We start from the raw sequence: 27,981 nt of genomic DNA on the forward strand, positions 1-27,981 counted from the left end.
ACCATTAGCAAAGCAAATGGCTTAAACTTAATGAAAGGCGAGACCTATTGCATTTTCAATGCTTGTTCTATTCGTGTAACTCTCCCATGTCCTCTCCCCCTACAATCCTTGCCAAACATCCCTTCTACCTGCACCTGCATCTTTAGTGAGGGCCGAGCAGCCTTAATCTGCTCTGTAAAGCCTCGTCCACCCGGTAGCATCCCGTGTCGTCCATCTGCTCTACGGAGCTAGTTGTTTCTTTACATAAGAGCTCTTGCCTCCTCCTACTCCACTTCTTTTAGTTGCACCCACCTTCTTATCCCCCACCCGAGTGACTCTGCTTTGGGATCAAATGGATTTCTTTCCTTGTCTTTCATGCACCTGTCTAATGTTCCTCCTATTGGAGCTGTGCGGTCAGCTTCTTGCACCCTCCTCCTTGCCCTGACTCCTTCAGATGACGTAGGTCTGTACTGTGCATGCCCACCTCTTCCAAATTTGGCGGCATTCAATTCTGCCTTCATCACTGGGGCGCACAGCAGTGGGGTGTCAGCAGTGAAATGCACCAGTGGCGTGTCGGCAGCAGTGAGGCGTGTCGGCAGCAGTGAGGCGTGTCGGCAGCAGTGAGGCACACAGCAGTGGCGTGTCAGCAGTGAGGCACACAGCAGTGGCGTGTCAGCAGTGAGGCACACAGCAGTGGCGTGTCAGCAGTGAGGCACACAGCAGTGGCGTGTCAGCAGTGAGGCACACAGCAGTGGCGTGTCAGCAGTGAGGCACACAGCAGTGGCGTGTCAGCAGTGAGGCACACAGCAGTGGCGTGTCAGCAGTGAGGCACACAGCAGTGGCGTGTCAGCAGTGAGGCACACAGCAGTGGCGTGTCAGCAGTGAGGCACACAGCAGTGGCGTGTCAGCAGTGAGGCACACAGCAGTGGCGTGTCAGCAGTGAGGCACACAGCAGTGGCGTGTCAGCAGTGAGGCACACAGCAGTGGAGTGTCAGCAGTGAGGCACACAGCAGTGGCGTGTCAGCAGTATGGCACACAGCAGTGGCGTGTCAGCAGTATGGCACACAGCAGTGGCGTGTCAGCAGTATGGCACACAGCAGTGGCGTGTCAGCAGTATGGCACACAGCAGTGGCATGTCAGCAGTGGCGTGTCAGCAGTGGCGTGTCAGCAGTGGTGTGTCAGCAGTGGTGTGTCAGCAGTGGCGTGTCATCAGCAAAGTGCTCAGAAGTGGCATGTCAGCAGCGGCGTGTCAGCAGTAAATTGCACAGCAGTGGTGCGTGTCAGCAGCCGTGGTGCATGTCAGCAGTGAGGCACACAGCAGTGGTGTGCCCGCAGTGGTGTGTCATCAGCAAAGTGCTCAGCAGCAGCGTGTCAGCAGTAAAGTGCACAGCAGTGGTGTGCAAGCAGCAGTGGTGCGTGCCAGCAGCAGTGGTGCGTGCCAGCAGCAGTGGTGCGTGCCAGCAGCAGTGGTGCGTGCCAGCAGCAGTGGTGCGTGCCAGCAGCAGTGGTGCGTGCCAGAAGCAGTGGTGCGTGTCAGCAGCAATGGTGCGTGTCAGCAGCAATGGTGCGTGTCAGCAGCAGTGGTGCGTGTCAGCAGTGAGGCATACAGCAGTGGTGTGTCAGCAGTGGTGTGTCATCAGCAAAGTGCTCAGCAGCGGCGTGTCAGCAGCGGCGTGTCAGCAGCGGCGTGTCAGCAGCGGCGTGTCAGCAGCGGCGTGTCAGCAGCGGCGTGTCAGCAGTGAGGCACACAGCAGCGGCGTGTCAGCAGTGAGGCACACAGCAGCGGCGTGTCAGCAGTGAGGCACACAGCAGTGGCGTGTCAGCAGTGAGGCACACAGCAGTGGCGTGTCAGCAGTGAGGCACACAGCAGTGGCGTGTCAGCAGTGAGGCACACAGCAGTGGCGTGTCAGCAGTGAGGCACACAGCAGTGGCTTGTCAGCAGTGAGGCACACAGCAGTGGTGTGTCAGCAGTATGGCACACAGCAGTGGCATGTCAGCAGTGGCGTGTCAGCAGCAAAGTGCTCAGAAGTGGCATGTCAGCAGCGGCGTGTCAGCAATAAATTGCACAGCAGTGGTGCGTGTCAGCAGCAGTGGTGCGTGTCAGCAGCAGTGGTGCGTGTCAGCAGCAGTGGTGCGCGTCAGCAGCAGTGGTGCGCGTCAGCAGCAGTGGTGCGCGTCAGCAGCAGTGGTGCGCGTCAGCAGCAGTGGTGCGTGTCAGCAGCAGTGGTGCGTGTCAGCAGCAGTGGTGCGAGTCAGCAGTGAGGCACACAGCAGTGGTGTGCCCGCAGTGGTGTGTCATCAGCAAAGTGATCAGCAGCGGCGTGTCAGCAGTAAAGTGCACAGCAGTGGTGTGCAAGCAGCAGTGGTGCGTGCCAGCAGTGGTGCGTGCCAGCAGCAGTGGTGCGTGCCAGCAGCAGTGGTGCGTGCCAGCAGCAGTGGTGCGTGTCAGCAGCAGTGGTGCGTGTCAGCAGCAGTGGTGCGTGTCAGCAGTGAGGCACACAGCAGTGGTGTGTCGGCAGTGGTGTGTCATCAGCAAAGTGCTCATCAGCAAAGTGCTCAGCAGCGGCGTGTCAGCAGCGGCGTGTGCACATTTGCGCATTCTTTAGATAAAGAAAATATCAACTGCACCTCAAGCGTATAGTAACAAAGTAGCATCAAATGAAGAAAAAACATCAAACAGGCAAGATATAGCAACAAGAAGCGTAGAATAAACAAAATGCATCCCACATGCAAGAGACGGCACTTAATAGCATAACCGATATCACCAAAAAAAGCCATAAATAATCTAATCACAAAAGCATAATCAACTAAAGCTTACCTTTTATTCAGAGCCCTCATCCACAAAAGCTTAATTGTTACGCGATTGTAAAACTCATAGCATGGAGCGCGATTCAAAAATAAACACGCACCTCTATTGCGAAAGCCCTTAATTGGGAAAAAAAAGTCCTCTCACGAGTAAACAAAGGAGACATATCATGCCACCAGTACACAATCCAACCCCGGTGGGCGAGGCATAATGCGGACAGGGTGGCAATCAGGAGGGACTAAAAACCCTCCAGTGCAATCAACAAAGCATGTTCAGAATAATTAGTGATGAAAACAGACGCCTGCCAATGACAATTGCAGGCGGAGCAGACACACTACTTCTAGAACCGTATTGATTCCAAGAAGCACTCGCATGGCGAGAGCAGCGCATGCTCAGTGCTAACGCCAGGCAAGACCTAAAAAGTACTTTAACACACACATTGCTAAATGCTAAGCATACTAATTACACACATGAGTGTAAATGGAGTAGACGAAAAAATATACAATCCTTCTTAAAAGACCTTACAAGGATTCTCAAATACAAATCTTCTACCCCCAGGTTTAGCCCGAGGGGGTAGCAGACAAATTCCTGTCTACTACGGTTCTTAAAACCCTGTCTTTAACACATATTTTTCACCATAAATAAATCAGCACTACTGCTATGGTCATAGCTCTTCATAATAAATAGATCACACAAGACATCTGACGTAACTGTTTAATTAACATGTAGCTTTTCTCATTGGTTTGACAAAATCAAGGCTGCTCTATTGTATTAAGCATACGTTTTGCTACAAGGCACCCACCATCCATACATGAATAAAATAAATATGTACAAAACTACAGTTGGCAAAGTTATATACAACCCTTGTGGGCATACCAAGGATTCTCACACTACAAATCATTTAGCATGGGGGTTTGTCAGAGGAATAACAAAACGCCAAAACCCTTTCCTCCCATGGTAAGCTGTGAGATTGAAAAAAACAAAATACCTGTATACCGGCTTTCCCATCGTGTATTAATAATTGTCCCTTAAAGGCCTATTACTATTACAATATTGTCTTAACAATAAATAAGTAAGGTTTATTGCCTTGGTAATAGATTTTCATAATAAAAACCTATGACCTCTGGCATGACACATTTTCCCCAAATAAACCAATTAAGCCTACAGAGTTTGGGCACACAAAAAACAAACTCAGGCCAACTTTCCCACAAGGAAGTCATCACGCATACAGTCATACAATTACAAAGGCAGTAATCCGGCACAGTCATAAAATTACACATTTGCAATTCTCCTACTCCCAGGGCTTGTCAGAGAGGGTAACCAGCACTAACATACTGGCTATTATATTAATCTATGAAACTCCACGCAACAAAAAAAAATACTTGTCTACAGGCTTCAGCAGAGTGTAATGATAATTTACCCCCAAAAGCCTAATGGCTTTACCATAAACTCGCATAATAAACAAGTCAGGCCTACTGCCTTTGTCGTAGCTTTTCATAGTGAATAGATCAGGAATATGGGGTCTCATTTAACGTTTCCCAATGAACCAATCAGGCCTATAACCTCTATCATTGACCTGATACATTAAAAAATAAACTCAGTCCCGCTGTGCCTTAACTTTCCCACAAAGCAAGCATCAGATATGCAGTCATAACATTCAAAATATGTAGTATAAAACCCCTCTTAAAGGGACTAAAAATGAATTATCACAGTAAAAATATTCTACACCTTTGGTCCGTCATAGGGGGAAAACAACACAAAATGTCTTACTACAGTAATCACTAAGATTTCATGTGACAAAATACCCCTTTTCATGCTGTAATACACAATATATCAATCCACTCTTAAAGATCAGATGGATTTTAACATATGCTTTCCAAAAAAGTAAACGTGGCTTACTCCCTTTGCCATAACCTTTCATAATACACATATCAGATCTAGGACACTGGAAGTAGCTTTTCTCAATAGACCAACAGGCCTATGTTATTGGATTGTTTAATTAACCAGTTTAGGCCTACTGCTTTACACAGACGCTTTCCAACAAGGTAGCAATCAAAAATTATCATGATAAACAGATCCGACATATAGCATTTAACTTAACATTTCCCAACTTGATACTAACTTGTTGATGTAATCAACTCTGGCCTACTGCTTTTAATATACGCTTTGCCACAAGGCAACCATTGGCATAAGGTCATAAGATTAGAAATATGTGCAAAATTATAATTGGCAAAACATCGTAGAACCCCTACTAAGTGGACCTACAGGGATTCTCCCAGTGCATACCCACCTGCCCCTTCCACAGAATTGTCAGCGAGGGCACCCTACAGAAAAATACTTGACTCCTATAGGGGTCTGTGAGATTCCATGTAACAAAATAACCAACTACAGGCTTTAACATAGCGGAGTAACAGCCCATCCTTAAATACTTGAAGAAGTTTGGCCCTATAAATAACTCAACCCTACTACCTTTGTCATACCTTTTCACGGTAGCAGATCAGACTAATGGCATTAGGACTTAGGAGTAACTTTGCTAAAATTACCTGCCAGAATTTAGACAAACAACTAGAAAAATACAAATGAGACTGGTTGTATATAATTTTAGTTTTAGAGTTAACTTTTCCTTTTTAGGACATGCTTAGTAGACGGAGTCCCAGATTAGTATGCCAAATGCTCATGCATGGCAATATTGATTAGAGCAGAAATTTCAGCTCTAATTCTTTTTCGGAATCTTTGTAAAACTAAAAAGGTGTAAGCCATATGGATATTCATCTTTCTAACTGTACGCTTTATTAATCTCCACAAAATGTGGCCAATTTCTCCAGTTCACAGTCTTTATTTTTGCATGAAATCATATTTTACTTGTTTGCTGGTGCTAGACCCAAGAAACTCTGACTGATTGGTGCATGCCCTATAAAAACAGTCAATAGGACAGTCCGTTGGATTTCAATTGGTTTAAAAGCCTGGCTAATCTAAGCATTTTTGAAGCTGCAGCCTTGCAGGATAATATATATATACACACACACACACACAAAAACAAAAAGGTTATAGTAACATTATAGTAAGGTGAATTTATCAGTGACAACATGAACTTTTGGAACTGAATGGAGCTAACTATGACTTGGGCCTCCACCATGCACTGCTTATGACAACGCCCTTGACATGTTTTATGACACCATATATGACATCTCAAAATGACTTCATTGAGGACATCACTGATGACATCATCCAAGCTTCTTTTGTTCACATTGCTCTATATCAGCTTCACTTTGGCCGGAATTCCCCCGCCATGCGGGAGAATTCCACGCGTGCGCAGTTCGGACAGCCCCCGGCCGTCCTCAGCACACGCCCACCGTGACGCTAGATGGCCGGGGGCCACCGACATTCCGAAGCAGATAAACAGGTATGCAAGAGCTATGAAAGTCAGTGCAAAATAAAACCGACTAGTATGAAGCATTATTACTGCTATCATACATACAACCCAGTTATGTTCAACATTTACACTATACCATACACTTCATGGGTAGCCACGTTCAAGTTGACTATGAACCACAGATGAAAGGGTAACCTATCCTGCACACTGAGTTCAATGTGTATACAACTTTAAGGAAAACACGTTTATCCAGATTATGAAGCCCTGTCACATAACTAATGTCCTACTACGGACAGCCTTTACCAGTATAAAACCCCATGACAGTCACTGAACCTACACTGAGAAAAGAAGTGGATATACGTAGAAAAGTGAGTACTATTGACACTGTGTTCTCTATGGAGTTTACTCTGTACCAGTTTGTTTGCAGGGATCTCTCGTGAGAAATATACCACAAAGTATTAAAGAGCATCTACTAAGAACAGTAAAAATTCGAAATCCAGAAATTTTTACACACAACTTTTGGCTCAGTCAAAACAAGATGGGTAGCCATTCTTTGTAGTTGACCATTTGACAGGGCATTAGTAGCAGAACACTCCAACACCAATTGCTGGACACTGGGGTTGTCTTTAAAATAGATTACCAGTACTGCACAAGAGTCCATCTGTATTCTCCAAACACAAAAGATTTCCTCCAGACCTGCAACTCTGGAGCCTTCCAACATGCTTATGGGAGCCTGCTAATCGGACGGGATATGAACATTGTGATGGTCAACTTAGTACACAGAAGTGACAATATAGGAGCATGAACATCACAATTTAAGGGTTGGTGGAGGGAAATGAGGGCTAAGAAATGCACAGAGGGGGTTACATGATTATCAGAGGGACTACACCTTTTATTCCTCCGCACATAACTCATATGCATGCCTAGACTGCTTCCTCCTGGGCATAGGTTGATAAATGTCATGAAAGAGATTAAGTTAGGGCTGTTTGTCCTATCTGACCACACCCCTCTAGTAGTGGCTCCAGACCTACCAGCAACCTCCCACAGACAGATGTTTTTGAAACTCAATAAAAACCTGTTGAATTACCCTGTCAAGAGAGCCGACATAGAAGAGGAAATGGACAGATTTGTAAAGGAAAATATTGTCTCTGATATTTCGTCTGCCACTCTCTGGGATCCTCTTATGGGCATGTTTATACGATTGGCTGCCAGATACAAGCGCAGACGTCTAAATAAAACAAGCATTTACAATGCAACGGTCTCGCCTTTGCCAAAGTTAGAGCTATTGGCATTGTAAATGACAACATTGACTTGGTATCGTAGCGCTTTACCAGTCCCTGCTGGCAATACCTGCTCTGCTATTTTGCTCTGCTCTCACTGCTCTGTTTGTAATCGCAGCGCTTTGTTTGTAATCGTAGCGCTTTAGCTCAAAGGTTGCTTTGCTTGCTAATTGATTTTGTGCCCGATTGTGCTCTGCTCTCACTGCTCCATTTGTGACTATTGGTAATCGTAGCACTTTGTTTGTTATCGTAGCGCTTTAGCTCAAAGGTCGCTTTGCTTATTAATTGATTTAGGGCCTGATTGTGCCGGTGCCTCTGCCCACATCATTGCGATATCCCTGCTTATGCCAATCGCGTCCTGTTTCACTTTTGCTTTGCTGCCATTTTGTTGTTGTGACTCCCAGCCAGGCTCTCCACCCCGCTCCCGCCTCCCAGCTGCCCCTCCCTCGCTCCGCCCCCCTCCACTATCCACTTATGACAGATGCTCTTGCGCGCAGCGGACGCGCCCCATGCGCGCCAAAGGTAAGCCCGTCTACGCCCGTCCGCGCCCGTCCGCGCCCAACCCCCTGGCCCCCGCAAAATCCACTCCACCCGCATAACGTACGACGCCGCAACCCTCTCAGCACTCAACACCGGCCGTCGCCCAGACTGCTACCAAGCCGCCCCAGGACACACCCATGGACCCTTCACCTACCACTCCTGCAAGTTCGACTGCATCAGGTCCCACACCAACTCCACAAACTCCAAACAGAGCTCCGACACTAACCACCTGAAGTGCATCCTGCTCAACACCCGCTCGGTCCACAGACACGCCATTGAACTTTGGAACCTACTCGACACCACATCGCCGGACGTCGTCTTTCTTACAGAAACCTGGATGAACGCCTCATCAGCACCCGACATCGCCATAGCCGTCCCGGACGGCTACAAGGTCATCCGAAAGGACCGCATCAACCAAACAGGAGGAGGCATCACCATCGTCCATAAGAACACCATCCGCATCACAACCAGTTCCGACGATAACCTCGCAGCCGCCGAACACCTTCACTTCCAGATCCACACCGACCCCAAGACCACACTCAGAGGCACCCTAATCTACAGGCCACCAGGACCCCGCACACAATTCAGCGAAGACATCACTGACTTCATCAGCCCACACGCCCTCCCCTCCGAGGACTACATTCTACTGGGAGACCTCAACTTCCACCTGGAAAAGAACAACGACAGCAACACCACCACCCTTCTGGACAACGTCGCCAATCTCGGACTCAAACAACTTGTTGACACCCACACCCACTATGCCGGACACACGCTCGACCCAATCTTCACCTCCAGCAAGCACATCTCCTTCAATCACACCACAGCTGTCCATTGGACGGACCACAGCTGCGTTCACTTCTACTACAAAAAGACTACGACCCACAACCACCCACAACCAATTCCCCGCAGAAACTGGAACAAAATCACCACCGACCAGCTCTTCAAATCGCTTCACCAAAACCCTCCACCAAATCATCGGACCCAAACGAAGCAGCCACCAACCTCACACAATGGATCACCCACAGCGCTGACGAATTAGCACCCTCGAAAAACCATCAAATCAAGCAAAGTAGCAAAAAAGCCCCCTGGTTCAATGATGACCTTAAGAAATCCAAGAAGATCTGTCGCACCCTCGGGAAAGCCTGGCGAAAAAACCCAACCACTGACAACCTAGCTACCTTCAAGAACGCCACCGCAAACACCACCAACTGATCCGATCCACCAAGAAATCAGCATTCAAGGATCGACTCGACAACAACGCCCACAACAGCAAGGAGCTATTCAACATTGTCACAGAGTTTACTAACCCCACCGCCGGCACCAACGACATCACTCCCTCCCAAGACCTCGGCGACTCCCTAGCCTCGTTCTTCCACAACAAAATCGCTGACATACATAACAGCTTTGGAGACCAGTCCGGAGACCAGTCCACCCCACCCACCTCCGAACTAAAACCCCCCTCCAACAACCTTTGCGCCTGGAACCCACTCACCACTGAAGACACCATCCGCCTGATGAACTCCATCCACTCAGGATCGCCAACCGACCCATGTCCCCATCACATTTTCAACAAAGCAGACTCCATTATCGCACTCCATCTCCGAGACGTCATCAACTGCTCCCTCAACTCCGCTACCTTCCCGGAAAGCTGGAAGCATGCCGAACTCAGCGCCCTCCTGAAGAAACCCACAGCAGACCCCACTGAACTTAAGAACTACAGCCCCATTTCACTCCTCCCATTCCCTGCCAAAGTCATTGAGAAAGCCGTCAACAGTCAGCTCGCCGCCTTCCTCGAATCCAACAAATCCCTCGACCCTTCACAGTCGGAGCCAAACACAGCACCGAGACCGCCCTCATCGCAGCAACAGACGACATTCGAACTCTACTGGACAACGGAGAAACAGCTGCCCTCAGCCTACTTGACCTCTCTGCAGCCTTCGACAGTCTGTCATAGCACCCTTATACAACGCCTCAGCAACATCGAAATACAAGAAAAAGCATTGGACTGGATCATCTCGTTCCTCGCCGGAAGAACCCAGAGAGTCCGCCTCCCCCTTTCAAATCAAAGGCCACCGAAGTCATCTGCAGCGTACCACAAGGATCATCACTCAGTCCCACCCTCTTCAACGTATACATGAGTCCCCTCGCACCCATCGCGCGCCAACACAACCTCAACATCGTGTCCTACGCAGACGACACCCAGCTGATACTCTCCCTCACCAAAGACCCAAACACCGCCAAAACCAACCTACATGAAGGGATGAAAGAAGTAGCAGAGTGGATGAAGAACAGCCGTTTAAAACTGAACTCGGACAAAACGAAAGTCCTCATCTTAGGATCACCCCCCTCCGCCTGGGGTGACTCATGGTGGCCACCGGCCCTGGGAAACGCACCCATACCAACGGACCATGCACGTAAACTGGGATTCATCCTGGACTCCTCCCTCTCGATGACCAGACAAGTCAACGCCGTCTCATCATCATGCTTCAACATCCTACGTATGCTCAAAAAAATCTTCCATTGGATCCCCACGGAAACAGGAAAGATGGTCACCCATGCCCTGGTCACAAGCCGACTGGACTACGGAAACACCCTTTACGCCGGAACCACAGCCAAAATACAGAAAAACTCCAACGCATCCAAAACGCCTCAGCCAGACTCATCCTAGACATCCCCTGCCAAGCTCACATTTCCGGTCACCTGAAAGACCTCCACTGGCTCCCCGTCAACAAAAGAATAACGTTCCGTCTCCTCACCCACGCACACAAAGCCCTCTACGACCTAGGACCCGAATACCTCAACACGCGCCTGTCCTTTTACACCCCCTCCCGCCAACTACGATCGTCCAATCAAGCCCTCGCCGCAATTCCACACATCCAAAGATCCACCATGGGGGGAAGATCCTTCTCCTACTTAGCGGCCAAGACCTGGAATTCTCTCCCCATCCACCTCCGCCTTACACAGAACCACCTCTCCTTCAGAAAACAACTAAAAACTTTGATATTCGATAAGTAAAGTACCTCCCCTCCCTCAAGCGCCTTGAGACCCTCTGGGTGAGTAGTGCGCTATACAAATTCTTGAACTTGAACTATTTACAATGTCAATAGCTTAATCTCTCGCAAATGCGAGACCTATTGCATTTGCACACACACACCAACACACACACACAGAGCCACACACACACACACACACAGAGCCACACACACACACACACAGAGCCCCCCACACAATGCCACACACAATGTCACACACACACTGTCACACACACACTGTCACACACAGACCCCCCCCCACACACAGCCCCCCCACACACACACAAAGAGCCCCCCCCACACACAGAGCCCCCCCCCACACACAGAGCCACACACACAGAGAGGCCCCCACACACAGAGCCCCCCACACACAGAGCCCCCCCACACACAGAGCCCCCCCACACACAGAGCCCCCCCACACACACACACAGAGCCCCCCCACACACACACACACAGAGCCCGCCACACAGGGAACAGGAGCCAGAAAAAACGAACACACACATACAGAGCCCTCTACACACACACCGAGCCCCCCCCCCCCCCCCCCCACACACACACACAGGGAACAAAGTTCTTGGTAAATTTGGAGACCAGGTGGAATCTGTGGTTTTAAGGGTAGCTGGTGAATGGGTAGAAAGGTTGTAGCTTATAGTCATCAGAGGGGGTTAAATTATGTTTCCATGTTTTTATGTTATATTTGGTGCGTGGGCAAAAACAAAACTGCAGGAAACCCCAACAAAATAGCTCGATCTTCCAAGTCTATTCATGTCACGTGTTCAAATACCGGCAGATTGACTCCCCTTGTCTCTCTTTTTAGCTTGATAAAATGAGTATCAATCGGTTAAATACCAATTCGACCTATTATTTAAGTAGCAAAATATTCAGTTTTTTTCCTGTGAGCAAATAGAGACAAGCACAGCCAGGGGGCAGGGGAACCAGGGGGCGGGGAGCAAGCACAGCCAGGCGGCGTGGAAGCAAGCACAGCCATGTTTCCAGTGCTTGGCTATTCTGAACAAACCATTGGTATCCGGCCTGCCACTCAAACAAAAACAACTTCCAGAATACCTTAAATAGCTAAATGAAACCTCAGAAGTAGAAACATTATGTCCTGACTACACGAGAGAGGCTGCAATTGTAACTGCGAGGGACAAATACCACTGACCTGGGAAGAAGACGGCATACAACTATAGTGGAGGAAACACAACCTCGTACACTACTGCATACCACTGTGCTTTGGATCCAGGAACACCACAGGCCCAGGTTTGAACGCTACTTAAGAAATGCCACAGCACAGAAAGAATAACATTACCTATTCGTTTTACATCAGTTATTAAAATCAAGAAGTCCACATTGTTTTCAATATCTGCATCATTTTCGGGGAGAGTAATTTCCACGGTCATGGCTCGTCAAATCGAGAACAGTAATGACACTCCATTATGCCTTGGTACAAAGAGCCTCCCGGTGCCCCCGGCAGACGGCGTCCCCTACCAGGCAGCATGATCCTCCGCCCCCTTCGCTCACCTGGTGAACCTCTTCAGGACTCCCACGCCCTCGGAATGGTGGCGCTCCGGGGCCCCCTTGGTGCTGCTAGCCAGCCACAGGTTATGGTTCAGGCGGCAGTCCTTGTCCAGAGGGCTGAAGCTCTCATGTCCCGCGGGGCTTCGGCGGCTGGTGACTGCGGCATGATCCTGCCTCCTTTTCATCACTGTCCCAGTCAAAACACACAGAAAAACACAAAAGACCAGCAGCTCAAGTCAATCCAACGAGATCGTTACACCCTGCACTCCCGCGCGCACGCTCGGCAGCAGCTAGGCGAGGATCTGATAGGTCGCCCCCAGGTACTCACCGTCGCCGGAACCCAGCAGGGGGAGGCGGGAGCAGAGCAAGAGCCGAGACATCTTCACCACGTGAAGCAGGGAGAGAAGTGAGGAGGCTGGGCGCGAGCAGGGGAGGAGGGGTGGGGGAAGAGAGACCGCGGGGAGGGCAATAGAGGGAAGGAACGAGACCAGGAGAAGGAGAGAAGGGACGAGGATGGAGGAAGAGAAGAGAAAGGATGAGAGGAGGGAGAGGAAGAAAGGGCAAAGGGAAGGGAGCAGCGCGGAAATAACCCGCCCGCCCCAGCTTCATGAAAAAAATGGCAGCCGCAAACATAGTGAGAAAAAAAAAATAAGACAACACCCACAAACGCCCACCGCCCCATGACGGTAAAAAGGGGGCGAGGCTAAAAAACACAGAAACACCCACGAATCTGCTCCCACAATGATTGGCATTATTCTCTTCCAATGGCTAGCCTCCATTTATGGAGCTAGCCAATGGAAGAGAGGCGGGTTCAACCCCACTACTGTTAAAACAAAATTTCTCGAGCTGCGCGACACTGCTGCGCAGTGCACGCCAGTCGAGACCTAAAAAAACAGAACTAGAATCCGCATTTAAACAGGTGTTTCATCTACATAAGCAGACCCCATCATATAAGAACTGGGAGAGGTTTGTACCAACAGAGCATACCTTAAATCCTTGAACAAGACAGAATACGCCTTACTCCACAGAAAGAAATGCTACTACTAATTAGCTAATAAAGCAGGAAAAATCCTAGCTGCGTGGTTGCAAACTAAGGTCAATAAATAGAGGATCCATAAAGTAAACAATAAAGAGGAAGAAAAGGTCCGAGATTATCGAGACATAGCAAAGGTAATTTGCCATCTCTACCAAACTCCTGTCCACAAACTGCGAGGTAGCAGTGGTATTTACACATAAACCAAGCAAAGATCCAACATCATGGGCATTGTTCCGACCTATCTCTTCTAAACATTGATCAGATCTCCTTACGGGTATTCTGGAATAGAGGCTGGGCCACTACTTCTCTGACATAATAGATATTGACCAAGTGGGCTTTTCACCAGGGAGCCAGTACTGTAATAATATGAAAAAAGTGCGCCACATCATAGAGAATGCACAAAGAAAACACAACAAGCATTTGCAAAGCAATAGGTCTCGGCTTTACACAAGTTTAAGCTATCGGCATTGTAAATAACACTGCGTTTTATTAATGTTTTCAAAAACCAAAACAAAATTAAAGGCATTGTCATTACAATGCCAATAGCTCAAACTGGCGTAAATCAGGGGTGTGGAATTTAATAAAATATCTACTTGTCCATGGGGCACGTTGCTTCATAAATCTACTTGTCCTGTAACAAAATCCACACATCCCTTTGGTTCCATGTAGTGCAGCGACAAATTACGGCATTATATAAGAGCTCTGATATAGTCTCTCTTGATTATGCCAGGGCTCCTACCATAGTAGTGTTTGAATACTTGCAGTCCCCTTATGTTGCCATATTTCCGCAGATCTACATACCGGGGCTGAAGGTAGTGGTAAGCAATAGTTCCAGGATAAGAAAGCCATTTGGAGTCTGTGCAAACCTACTAACGTGCATGTTTTAAGGGTTTTCAACAACCCCTCTCTAATCTTTTCCCATACTGACAAATGTTGAAAATTTACTCCTGACAATGACAGATGTAAACCTTCTTCCAGAGTTGGGAAAAAGTGGTTTGAGGGAAAGTGAACTTCAAACACTTAGATTTTCACATGAGCAAATCCACACATGAATATTTGCTCATGCTAAAATGCAGTTCACAAAAATGTTCTAGGAGTACTATTTCTTGATCTAATTCTGTAAATTTTTGGGAATTCACGAAAGCCATATAGCTGCACTTAATGCAAGGACATATACCAAGGGTGCCCTTTTGAGACTTTCTTTAATAATTAGGCCCCTAATTTGGTCTGGTGTTGACTATGACCTTTTGCGTTTATTAAAAGTCTGTCTCCCTCTCTGTATTGGCGGGCGTCACTGAGGGACAGAATTCTGCTTTTTCAGATGGTGCATATCGGCACACAAAGTAATTTTGTTCAGTGCGAGTAACTACTGTGGCAGTGTGTGCTTTTTTTAGACCAAAAACAATTTTTGCTTTTGCCAATGTTTGCTATAATGGTGAGGGCCGGGCAGCTCCCATACCAATAAAGGTATACAAAAACCATGCCAAAACAAGTCACACATTGACAAAGCTGCCCACCAATTTCAGATCTACTGGCTTTGCCAATGCTTGTTTATTTTGTTTCCCATAATCTTATTGGAACTGGTTACACTGATACTCCATTATGAATATTTTTGGGAAATACTAGCATGCATGAAAAACATGTTACTAAATGATGCTGCAAAGAAATCGTACCAGACATTTTACAGTAGTTTAGCAAAATGTTTTTTTTCCCGCTTTCATTTTTTTTAAATGAACATTTTATTTTGAAATCAAAGTATTATCAATCTTGCTTACAAGCTTCTTCAAATATTTGCATCAAATCAGAGAGCATCCTGGGAGGATTATACATAGCCCAATATTGCTAAACCTTAAAAACGTGTGAGCACGTTTTTATACTGGAAGAACTGTCAGTAGTGCAGTTAGTGCTTACAATATTTACTCTGAAAGCTCACCCTAATAATAAAGGTTTTCAATTAATGAACCATAAATACAAGTTTGAACAGCACAAACATATGAACAAAAAGATGACCTTACCGGCAGACTGTGCCCTTCCCTGATCCATAACATGGAACTACAAACTGGCAGCTAAAGGGTTTGCGCTGCAGGGGTGGGTATACTTGTCCCAAGGACAAAATACACATGAAAACTTGTTGCCCATGACCCCAAACAATATGTCCTGGGTGTCTGGCTATAGGAATTCCACATCCCTGCGTAAATGCAAGTCCTATTGCATTGCAAATGCTTGTTATATCTTATTGTGCCACTTACTAGGCATAGAAGCAGCATTCGATAATCACTACCAAGGTGTAGTTATGCCTAACATTTTAGTATGACTTCATCATTTGTTAGGTACCACACTTGGAAGGTACTCACTCAGTCTTAAGTTCGGTCTGAGACTCGTTCTCTCACAGTTCCCAAGTCCTGCAGTTACCTGTGTGCTGTTGCTTCTGCCTCGGGCTGTACTGGATGGACCTGTGCAGTGCGCTACCTCAAAGGGGCGACCAGTGACCGAAGGGAACTGACCAGAAGGCATACGTGGCTTGTCATTTGTGGCCCTACTATGAGCTCAAGCAGAGCTTAAGTTGGTCAAAGCCACACTTAAATATAATAATAATAATAATAATAGTCATTCTGCCATTCCAGTTAGAGCTGGGTATGATTATCTCAAATGTAATGTTCCTTGGATATTCACAGTTCACTGGAAATGGGAGTTTTAAATTGTGCCAAGAACGCGGGGCAGTACCGATTACAACAGAGCAAAGAACGGAGCAAGCACGTAAATAAACTGGAAGAGTGGAGGACAAAAAGATTAGTTAAAAAGTGTAACATGATCCTTCCCTGTTTTTTTAATTCGTTAAATGAGTTGAACTAACCCAGAAACTGTACAGGGAAGATGGTTGAGCATTGCTGGTGTTGTTGACACATTGACGGCCTTGCCCTGCTGCCCTTAGTGTTTGCTGAATATTTTTGGGGTTTTTCTCCCTTCCTACTAATTCTTTGGAGCCGACGGTGCCTGCAGTGGGATGGAGGCGCGTGAGACCCCTCCTTCTCTGGGGAGGGATTCCTGGCTTTTGAATTACATAAGGTGAAAGGCCTTCCTCGGCCAGACAATCCATCTCTGGTCGCAGGGGTACCAGAGCCAGGGTAAAGGGTGCCAATGGCGGCATCTCGAACTAAAGGCTACAGGTGGCGGTCCGCTGCCACCATCTGCTCTATCTAGCTGGCTGCCCTCGCTGCTAACGTTTCAGATATGTAAACCACGTCCATACAAACAGTGGATTCCTTTTTAATATATTTGCATAGGTTTTATAACTCAAATCTCATTATTGAGCAAAATGTTAAAAAGGAATCCGAATTTTAGCAACAACAAAAAAAACAATGATGGTTAGGAATAGCACGATTTAGATGATGTTTCCGTGCACAAATGAGTGTTGGCAACGTTTACGTTTAAAAAAAAATCTCAGTGAAATTAATACAACAAACATTAAGCGTCAGCATGCGCTTGAGCGCATCTTTGCAGCTAGTCTCACAGCCCAGTAGGTTACTGCGCTTAGTGTATGAATCATGAATGATAATGTTCATCATCGAAAGGTCACAGGTTCAGTCCTACATACTGCCATGGTTATAATAAGAGCATTTTCTTAAGCACATTCCAGTCGAATATATGACGTTATTCCGCGGGATAATATCCCGCATACCATTAGTCCGCATTTTTTATAACGCAAGAGCAATACAACGAAATACCATGATCCCGCAAACATTTACTCCCCATATGCCTTTACCACGCATGCCATCACAACGCAAAAGTGGTGAAGGCATATACTTTGTAAAAGTACATTATTTATTTTTATATATATATATATATATATATATATATATATATATTATATTATATATAATAAATATATATATACATACAAATATATTTAACTTAATTTAAAAATAAACTTTTTTTTCATTTAAATTGAATTATTTATAATTATATTTGTTTAAATATATATATTTAACACATATATATATATATATATATATATGCAAGCCGAAGAAAGAATCAGAGGGACACAGCGGGGATCCAGGTAGGTGAATTAATATCAAAGAAGCTTAGGCATGACACGTTTCGTCTTAAATGACTTCCTCAGATGCCTGCTACCAAACAAAGTTCAATGTCACTGCTCTGTAAGTACTCCCATATGTTCTACCATTGGTAGTTGTCCTGGTAGGGCGGAACAGAGTCACTCAGGATAATGTAGCAGCGTCGGCAAACTACAAATCCCAGCATGCCCTTCTCACAGCATGCCGGGAGGCATTCTGCTCTCATTCCCTTGTTTCCAATTATTGGGCCCTGGACATTGTTATGAACACGGTATTTTTTTTTAAATACCCTGTAAACCCTAAAAAAAATATCCAACCCTGGTCCCTTTAAATACCCTTGCACCCCAAAATCATAACCCACCCTTACTCCTTATAATATCCCAGCACCCTTAAACAATAACTCATCCTGACTCTAAAAATACACCCTGTACCCCCAAACCTAGCCCTGAACCCTAAAAATACCCCTGTACCCCAAAACCCAATCCCACCTCTGAACCCTAAAAATACCCCTGTACCCCAAAACCCAAACCAACCCCTGAACCCTAAAATACCCCTGTACCCCAAAACCCAAGCCTAGCCCTGAACCCTAAAAATACCCCTGTACCCCAAAACCCAAACAGCCCTGCACCCTAAAAATACCCCTGTACCCCAAACCTAGCCCTGAATCCTAAAAATACCCGTGTACCCCAAAACCTAGCCCTGAACCCTAAAAATACCCCTGTGCCCCAAAACCCAAACCTATCCCTGAACCCTAAAAATACCCCTGTACCCCAAAACCCAAAACTATCCCTGGTCCCTTAAAAAAACCCTGTACCCCAAAACCCAAAACTATCTCTGGTCCCTTAAAAAACCCCTGTACCCCAAAACCCAAACCTTTCCCTAAACCCTAAAAATACCCCTGTACCCCAAACCTATCCCTGAACCCTAAAAATACCCCTGTACCCCTAAAACATATACCCCAACACCCCCAAACACACCCTTAAAATACTCTTGAACCCCTAAAACATATACCCCAACACCCCAAACTAAAACCATATACTTACCTTACACTTAAATATTAAAAACATATGCTTTTACCATTCATGCTTTTACAACGAATTTCGTTGTAAAAGCATGCGTGGTAAAAGCATATAAGATATAATGGCATGCGTTTTAAAATTTTGCGGACTGATGGTACTTTCGTTATAATGGTATGCGGACTGATGGTATGCGGAATGAAAGTTGCGGTATGAAGGTGTTGAACCCATTCCAGTCATTCACGCCCCCTCAATCCCTGGACACACGTTCCTTGCAGTATGGAAATGAGGAGCAGCTGTTACAGTTCCATCTCACCCGCACTTGATAGCAGTGTCCTCGCTGGTAATTGACAGCCTCCACCAGTATCAAGAGTCATGTTCTGGGCTGCTAGCGAAGACTGATTCCTGCGCCTTAGAGGTTAAAAAGCATCCTCCAGCTGCATTCACAGAAGCACTCTAGCAAAACCCCCATCAACGAGGTGCCTTGAACATCTATTCTACAAAAGTAATACAGTGCATCCCTATCCGCCCTCATCAGGCTGTTTGCTCTGCAGATAGGGTCATGAACATGCAGAAAGTGGCTGCAAAAATGTCTTTATATATGCATTTGTTACTAAGTAATATATTTTTTAACAAGTGGCTGCATGAAGGTCAGCATTCAGAATACGTGCAAACTAAAGATAAACCAGTGGTGCGCGCGCACCACAGAGGAGCAGGACTGGGATTCGAAAGTAGTGGTGCGCGCGCACCACAGAGGGGCAGGGGTGAGGGAGTGTGGCAGCAAGGCGAACGCACGCTGCTGCGCGTGCTGGCCACCGGTGGGAATAGGCGGAGCAAAGGCGTGACATGCTCCCCCCGTTGCCCAAATGCGTGCAATATTTTTATTAAAAAAACAAGCTAAACCCAATGGCAGCCGGCGAAAGCCTGCTCACACGCACAAGCGTGTGAGCAGCTTTCAGAACCCCTTACAAAAGGGCTCTCGCAGTGCTACGCACTGCAACACAGGCGCAAGCCCTAAAAATTATGTTGGATAGCCTCGATTAAATGTACATGATGGGAACACTACAGAAATTGGGTCTCGGGTCCCACTACTTGAATTGGGCCATGAAAAGTTACTATTGTCATACAGCCAGAACAGGGGTGAATGGCACAGTAGCTCCATAGGATGAGGCACAAGACAGGGCTGCCCTCTTTCACCCCTTATCTTCGCTTCATCCTCACACCACTTGCTGACACAATTAAGAACAAGGTAAACAAGGGTCATCCACAAGCAAGGATGTCTTCAAGCTCAATGTTTGCCGATGACATAGTGCTCTCCTTGACAGACCCTCTGTACTGACTACCACAAGTGTTTAAAGAACTTACGAGATTCAAGGCGCTTTCCGATTTAAAGTTCAAACTCACTAAAACAGGAACACTTCTGATAAACTCCACCCCACACCAGGAATTTTTCGAATGGTCTGGTTACTACTGAAACCAGTGATATTAGTTACAAAACCTATGGTGTTTTAAAGAATTTTAAAAAAAATAGCACTACATACCGTTGCTGGGCAAAGGCTAGCTGTTTAATCTCAGCCTACACAGAAAACAAAACAAGAATATTATCAATAAAAAAAATACTTTTTTGAACAAACCTTTCACAAAATGTGCCAAACTAAAGTAAAAGTTCAAAGCATTCCAAGTAACAAGGATGGTGTGTTGAAAGGATCTTATAGATGTCTTATTCAGTAGATAATTATTAGGGACCTTTTTCTAATACACACTATTCTGAGGCAACATTCTGCACCGTAGTAATCTGAGGGCATGGTTAAGGCATGGTTAAGGCCCAATACAATGAGGAATGTTGCTCCAAAGTGCCGGCGACATGACTCAGTGAGCTAAACAGTTCCTGGTGTAATGCAAATGTCTTTATTCTAAGACAAGAATAACTCATCTTTTTAAGACTGACAAATTGAGGACCATGATATATGGTAACAATAACGACTTTTTACTATAGTATTTAGAAACGGCATAAAAGTGGTTTGAAGGACTATTGTAAAAGAAAAGACATTAATATAGATTTCCATCAGAAAGTACAGAACAATTTGTACTTGAACCACAGTATGCAATGAAATTATTTTTTCATGCCCTAGTACTATTTATGTTTTCAAACCCTAACATTGTATTCCTAATGGTGTTATATGGGTGATGAGCACCACTTCAGCTAGACCTCAGCGTATCATCATGCATATTTCATAGTGCGTTAATAAATCTAATTTGGCATCAAATTATATGATATGGATATAAATGTGTATCGAGTTACAGAGGTCTACAACACTTGGCACTCGAACATTATGAAGCTTCGATTTACTCCATATAAGCTCTATCAGATCATCATGAAACAACAACTAAGATATGGCTTTTAAATAAGTAACATTTTGAGGAGACATTATGCTTGCTTTTTCTCATAGTTCATTAGAATCTGAATGCCATGTCAATAGGGAAGATACGCACTCTAAAAGACTCAACACATTCTTAAAGTAGTACTTATATCATTACAAATATGTGGAACAAATTGCACTACAAAACACTTTTTCACAAAAATGTCATTGTAAGGCCCCACAGTCAGATGTTTTTTCACAATACAGGACACATTAGTGTTTAGTAAATGCAGCACGTGAATTGTTCTAAACCCATTTAAATTTAGTGGATTGAAGCCACTGGCCAGCACAGTCCAGCGCCAATGTAAGACCCTTAGCGATAATGACATAAATTTCTCTACTAAGGTAACATGACAGACTCCTCCCTCGATGAGCACATACTGCAAAACACAACGATTTGCTCTGAAGTCAAGGTATGCTAGAAACTAAGAAGGTATTTCCTATGACTTCTCTTCCTTTAGCACCGCTGTGCTTTTTAAATACTACCTGACCGGTCCCTGTTAGTTTGGAGGTATGCCCTGTCTCTAATACTTTTAGGGTGTTTAGTTTGCCACCGTCTTTCACCCATTATTTATTATTGGTGTTGGGAATTAAAGTAGGAGCGGGCGCTGAATTTGTGTAATGAATGTAATTGCCCTAAGAACCTTCCCATTAGCTAAGTAAAAACCGGATAGTTCCTTGTGAATCTAAGACCTGTCAGAAGTCACTAATTTGAGTGCCAGTTGTAGAAACTCACACACGCTTCACTAGCCTATTTAAATAGCAATACTTTAAAATGTAGGTAGTCTCATTGTGCCCACTTAGTTTGAAAAGTGTGGCATCCGTTTTGTGCCTGTTCCTAATGTTTAGAGAAGCAGCTGCTTCAGCCATAGTGAACAGGTGGTGTAAAAACACAACAACCCTTCTCCCCCAATCATGCAAGGGTTATCGAACACGGTCTCACCTCAAGTCTTCGGTCAGAAGATATCAAAATCCTGCTTGTCTCTGCTTCACTGTCTGCCGAATCATGATAGTGTTTTCCTATATACGAGTAAAGCGCTTCATTCCAAGCTGCCCCGGAAGAGATGGCTACGCCGCCCCGGAAGAGCTCTCTGACGTCCCAGAAGTAAATTGCCCAGCCGCTATTGTGCCGGTGTACTATCAATAGACCCACCCCAACTGTCTTTACACCCCCCCCCCCCCCCCCCCCCCCCCCCCGCGTTTCCACGCATGCGCATAAATATGCGCATGCGTGGAAACTCCATGTCTTGGCGGCATGTATTTTTAAGCTCCCCACTCTTCTTGCGAGTGATTGCACGCATGCGCTTTCAAGATCCAGCGACGAACACTACTCCTGCTTGAGCAGCGTTAACAGTCTGACAGCGTGGCCGGGTGGCTGCACAGTTCTCCAACACAGTAAACTAAAGGCAGAGGGCACTGGCAGCTCAGAAGGATGAAAGCATCATTTGTATTTATTAATAGCAGCCACAGCAAGTCAGCTGCACTACTATATACCGGCGCCGCGGGTTCAGGGAGGTACACTTGTGTAGAGAGTAGGGAGAGCTATATAAATATAATACCATACTGCTGACTTTCAAAGGATCTGCTTCCATTAGGACCTGAGTATTACGGTTTCAACTGGTGACAATGGAATATTTATATAGCTGCCACCCGAGCACTCAGGGTGGTTTGCAGTGACTGCTAGGAGTCAGCGAGCTTACAGAGAGCCCCCTTTTCGGTCACAGGCTGCTCTGAAGACAGGCAGTAGCAGTAAAACACTCTTCTGTGTGTGTCACTACACTGTCCGAACACCGTTATCTTACTGGGACATGTGGTATGGTAACAGTTATGTATTACACTGGTGGCCCAAGGAGCTAATGTGCCTACTCCAAGGATCTGTGCTTGCCCGAGGCCACGCAGTGGCCATAAGGAGGGCGGGGCGGGCCCCTAGTCGCAGAGGGCTGCCCCCGCCCACTCATGTGGCCAGCCACTCCTCACCAGGGCAGGCATCGCCCGGTAGGAAGTAGGCAGGTCGCTGACGCACGTCCGGGGCGGCTAGGAGGAGCCTCAGGGGGTACTTTACTCCCCAGCGCCATTGTGTAGGCCTCTTTGCCGCTCCGGACGTCGCGCTGCAGCTTCGGGACACTCTTTTCTTCCGGACACTGGTTGTGCGGTGAGTGTGGCCTACGGGCTGAGGCCTACAGGCTTACCCCCCGTCCGTCTACTCCCTCCCTGTGGAGGTCGAGCTATGCCTAGGCGGCCCGCTTTTCGACGGGCCGCTGTGGAGGCGGGGGCTACGGGTTCGATTCAGGAGTGTTCCCTGCTGCGGGCCGAGGCCTACAGGCGGTACTTTCACTGCCCCTACTGCCTACTCCCTTCCCTTGGGGTGCGGGCAAGGCTAGACGGCCCACTCCATCCTGGGCTGCTTTGGAAGTGGGTGCTTCATCAAAGAGGACAAGGGGAACCCATTAAATCACTCGGGACCATGGGTAGCAAGTATTTATCAAAACAACAAGTGGTCCTGAGCATACAAGAATAAGGAGAAAAATGATATATATAGATCACAATGGAATTCTATATCGTTTAAGATTCCTTGACCAGCCGGCCAAGGAATATTTATTGGTTCAATTGTATATGATCTCAAAGATACAACAATTAACCCAAGCAGTAAGGGTTAAATTGGGGCACAGTCCTGTGCCATACAGAGAAAAGGAAGGCAAGAGGGTAAAGGTAAGTGAGGAAAGTTATCAGGCAAACAAAGTGAGCTAGCAGGTCACTGGCATTAAATATACATTAGCAGTGTATCCTGGAGTCATTCATACACACAATAGTATCATATAAGTACATGTATGAATTACTCTAAGGTCGACGTTTCGATCCCTAGCTCGAGTATCACAGGATCATCATCAGGACAAGAAGTTAATATTGCCTGAACTTAATTATTTATAACACCTGTTTTGAAAGGAAAAATGAAAAAGGAAGAAAAACAAAGATATACATAATCATTGTTTGTATAGTCAGAGCTCACATTGTAACAACAGACTTTGCATTCGGAAACGCAGTGGTCGGTGTTGCCATGAGGCGTGCGTATTCCGTGCGAGACCTCTGAAAATCATGCACTTTCTGTGAGCGGTCATCCGTAATGGGGTGAAGTGTTTGTGATGGGACAGTTTGGAATTGTGAGTCAAGGTGATTGGGGGAATTAAAGTAAGCCGTGAGTGAGTGAGGCTTGTGTTGGTGGAAAAATAGTCTTTGGGGGCGAATTATCGGGGCTTGTGGCGATTGTAGGCCTGGGGAACCTACCAGGTTGGTGGCCCGAGGTAGTATTGGTTTCACTTGGGAAGGTCCTTTTTGGGGGGGCGCGCGCCCACGTGATTCTGTTGAGAATAATTGGTATTAATACCGGTCTTAGAACTCAGAGGCAAAGGGAAACTTAGTGTTCAATGAGCCTGGGTACCTTGGTGGGTGCACCGTACTTCAGGATGCGGTTTGGTTTAGGATTCTGTGGAAGCGCCGGTTTAGGTTGGATGGCAAAGCCCAATCTAGGAATAAAAAGTTGCATAGTCTTACTGAGTGCAAGCACGTTTAAGGTATTGCCACGGTGGGGAGTTAAAAGGATTACCTTCTAGGTTTGTTAGGTCGAATATTAGCGAAGTCACAAGTCTTGGATTTATTCAGTTTAGGGACGTCTGCACCTCTGCAATTATTTGCTGTTAAGCGGATGAGAAAAAGCAGGGATTAATTTAATTAATTTATGCTAATGGTTTCATGGAGTGTCGAATACGGTGCAGTTACCATAGTTTGGTGAGGAATAGCATAGATCCGATGCAGTTACTGAAGGTGCAGTCTGCTAGATCTAAATGGAGCCCGACACAATGGCCAACCTATATGGGGAAACGTGGGAGAGCACAATTAAATCGGAGGTAAAGTAATGAGTTATGGGAGGTACCGGCGGTTCGCGTTATATTACCGGATGCCTTCAGGGCGGGTGCGCTGTCCTCGCGCGTCTTGGAATGGAGCCGGGTGAGGGAGTGCGGCCAGGCAAATAACTGGTCCGCTGCGGGTTAAATGAGAAGGAAGTTAGATTCAGGCATATTTCCAGATCGTGGGCGTTCTGGTCGGGTTAAAAACAGAGATTCGGCGAGCTTACCCGTGGGAGACAGCAGTTCTCCGAGGATGCCGGTCACTGGGGCTGCTCTCAGTCGAACCCTTCCGTATGCTTGGGAAGCACCCTGAGTATTGGCTGGGACAGCGATCATGTGATTAGGGAGGGTGCGCTGCGATTGGCTTGTCACAAGACATGTGACAGGGGGCGCCGCAGGCCATGGTGGCTTCATTGCACACGGAGGCGGACATTTTGGGCTGGGTAAAGCTGTTATTGTTAGAAAATTAATAATACCCATTGAATGACTTTAGGGGCATACGTTTTGGGCAGTTATTAGGAGCATAAGGACAGGGAATCAGTGGGGGTTAGAGGTAAAACAATTTATACACACAATAGTATCATATAAGTACATGTATGAATTACTCTAAGGTCGACGTTTCGATCCCTAGCTCGAGTATCTTTGTGTACCAGTTTTTCAAAGGTTCTAACCTCTGCAGGAATCATACTCGCAGATGGGAGGAATGTGGAGGGTGGTCGGAACGGGGTGTTAACAGTGGTGGTTGGCGGAGGATGTAGTTGGAAAAAGGCTTTCAAGCGAATTAGTCTGAAAAACCTGAGAAGCTCAGTTTGCAGCTCCATGAAGTCAGGGCGAATGGTGGGTACAAAGGAAAGACCTTTCTTTAATAAGGCTGTCTCGGTATCATTCAATTGATGACTGGATAGATTGAAAATTGGTATTAGTTCTGATGTACTTGTACTGGTGAGTGGGGAACTAGTGGTGGCAATTTGGCTTACCACTGGTAGAAATTGTTCCTGGTCTTGCGTTCTCCTGGGGGGTTGACCCATCGTTGCGGTTTCTTGACCCTGCCTCTTTGGGGGGTGTTAAGACAATCATACAATTTGATACCATCCACACAGGGTTAAACAAAAGTGAGGACTGGACAACCCTGCTGTAAGCTGGTTAACCACCTTCAACCACTTGACTCTGGCCTAGAACCCCCGATACTTTGAAAAGACAATTTGCTGTATACATTATGTAAAGTATAATTTTATTCATGAATTGTTTACACTAGATGTGATTCTAAAGTTTTTTTAAACCAATGTTCACAAAAATGTTAATCACGATTAAAGCACCTATCCTGCACCTCTTTAAATTGTTTTACCTCTAACCCCCACTGATTCCCTGTCCTTATGCTCCTAATAACTGCCCAAAACTTATGCCCCTAAAGTCATTCAATGGGTATTATTAATTTTCTAACAATAACAGCTTTACCCAGCCCAAAATGTCCGCCTCCGTGTGCAATGAAGCCACCATGGCCTGCGGCGCCCCCTGTCACATGTCTTGTGACAAGCCAATCACAGCGCACCCTCCCTAATCAAATGATCGCTTTCCCAGCCAATACTCAGGGTGCTTCCCAAGCATACGGAAGGGTTCGACTGAGAGCAGCCCCAGTGACCGGCATCCTCGGAGAACTGCTGTCTCCCACGGGTAAGCTCGCCGAATCTCTGTTTTTAACCCGACCAGAACGCCCACGATCTGGAAATATGCCTGAATCTAACTTCCTTCTCATTTAACCCGCAGCGGATCAGTTATTTGCCTGGCCGCACTCCCTCACCCGGCTCCATTCCAAGACGCGTGAGGACAGCGCACCCGCCCTGAAGGCATCCGGTAATATAACGCGAACCGCCGGTACCTCCCATAACTCATTACTTTACCTCCGATTTAATTGTGCTCTCCCACGTTTCCCCATATAGGTTGGCCATTGTGTCGGGCTCCATTTAGTTCTAGCAGACTGCACCTTCAGTAACTGCATCGGATCTATGCTATTCCTCACCAAACTATGGTAACTGCACCGTATTCGACACTCCATGAAACCATTAGCATAAATGAATTAAATTAATCCCTGCTTTTTCTCATCCGCTTAACAGCAAATAATTGCAGAGGTGCAGACGTCCCTAAACTGAATAAATCCAAGACTTGTGACTTCGCTAATATTCGACCTAACAAACCTAGAAGGTAATCCTTTTAGCTCCCCACCGTGGCAATACCTTAAACGTGCTTGCACTCAGTAAGACTATGCAACTTTTTATTCCTAGATTGGGCTTTGCCATCCAACCTAAACCGGCGCTTCCACAGAATCCTAAACCAAACCGCATCCTGAAGTACGGTGCACCCACCAAGGTACCCAGGCTCATTGATCACTAAGTTTCCCTTTGCCTCTGAGTTCTAAGACCGGTATTAATACCAATTATTCTCAACAGAATCACGTGGGCGCGCGCCCCCCCCAAAAAGGACCTTCCCAAGTGAAGCCAATACTACCTCGGGCCACCAACCTGGTAGGTTCCCTAGGCCTACAATCGCCACAAGCCCCGATAATTCGCCCCCAAAGACTATTTTTCCACCAACACAAGCCTCACTCACTCACGGCTTACTTTAATTCCCCCAATCACCTTGACTCACAATTCCAATGTGTCCCATCACAAACACTTCACCCCATTACGGATGACCGCTCACAGAAAGTGCATGATTTTCAGAGGTCTCGCACGGAATACGCACGCCTCATGGCAACACCGACCACTGCGTTTCCGAATACAAAGTCTGTTGTTACAATGTGAGCTCTGACTATACAAACAATGATTATGTATATCTTTGTTTTTCTTCCTTTTTCATTTTTCCTTTCAAAACAGGTGTTATAAATAATTAAGTTCAGGCAATATTAACTTCTTGTCCTGATGATGATCCCGTGATACTCGAGCTAGGGATCGAAACATCGACCTTAGAGTAATTCATACATGTACTTATATGATACTATTGTGTGTATGA

At 46.3% G+C, this 27,981-nt stretch overlaps 1 protein-coding gene across 8 annotated transcripts in view; it reads right to left on the bottom strand.

The window, feature by feature from the left end:
* Window positions 1–22,158, bottom strand: part of CWC22 (CWC22 spliceosome associated protein) — a 466,526-nt gene extending 444,368 nt beyond the window's left edge. For 4 of the 8 annotated variants that reach the window (XM_086956220.1, XM_086956217.1, XM_086956216.1 and 1 more), the window contains exon 1: window positions 22,017–22,158. The gene's annotated coding sequence lies outside the window, so the exon portion shown is untranslated. Of the gene's footprint in view, window positions 1–20,194; window positions 20,230–22,016 lie in introns of all 8 variants that reach the window. The other 4 variants (XM_086956215.1, XM_086956218.1, XM_086956214.1 and 1 more) reach the window with 4 other exon arrangements.
* Window positions 22,159–27,981: the final 5,823 nt, after the last annotated feature.

Source organism: Lissotriton vulgaris, chromosome 2_1 (genome assembly GCF_964263255.1).
Source record: "Lissotriton vulgaris chromosome 2_1, aLisVul1.2, whole genome shotgun sequence".
Lineage (NCBI taxonomy): Eukaryota > Metazoa > Chordata > Amphibia > Caudata > Salamandridae > Lissotriton > Lissotriton vulgaris.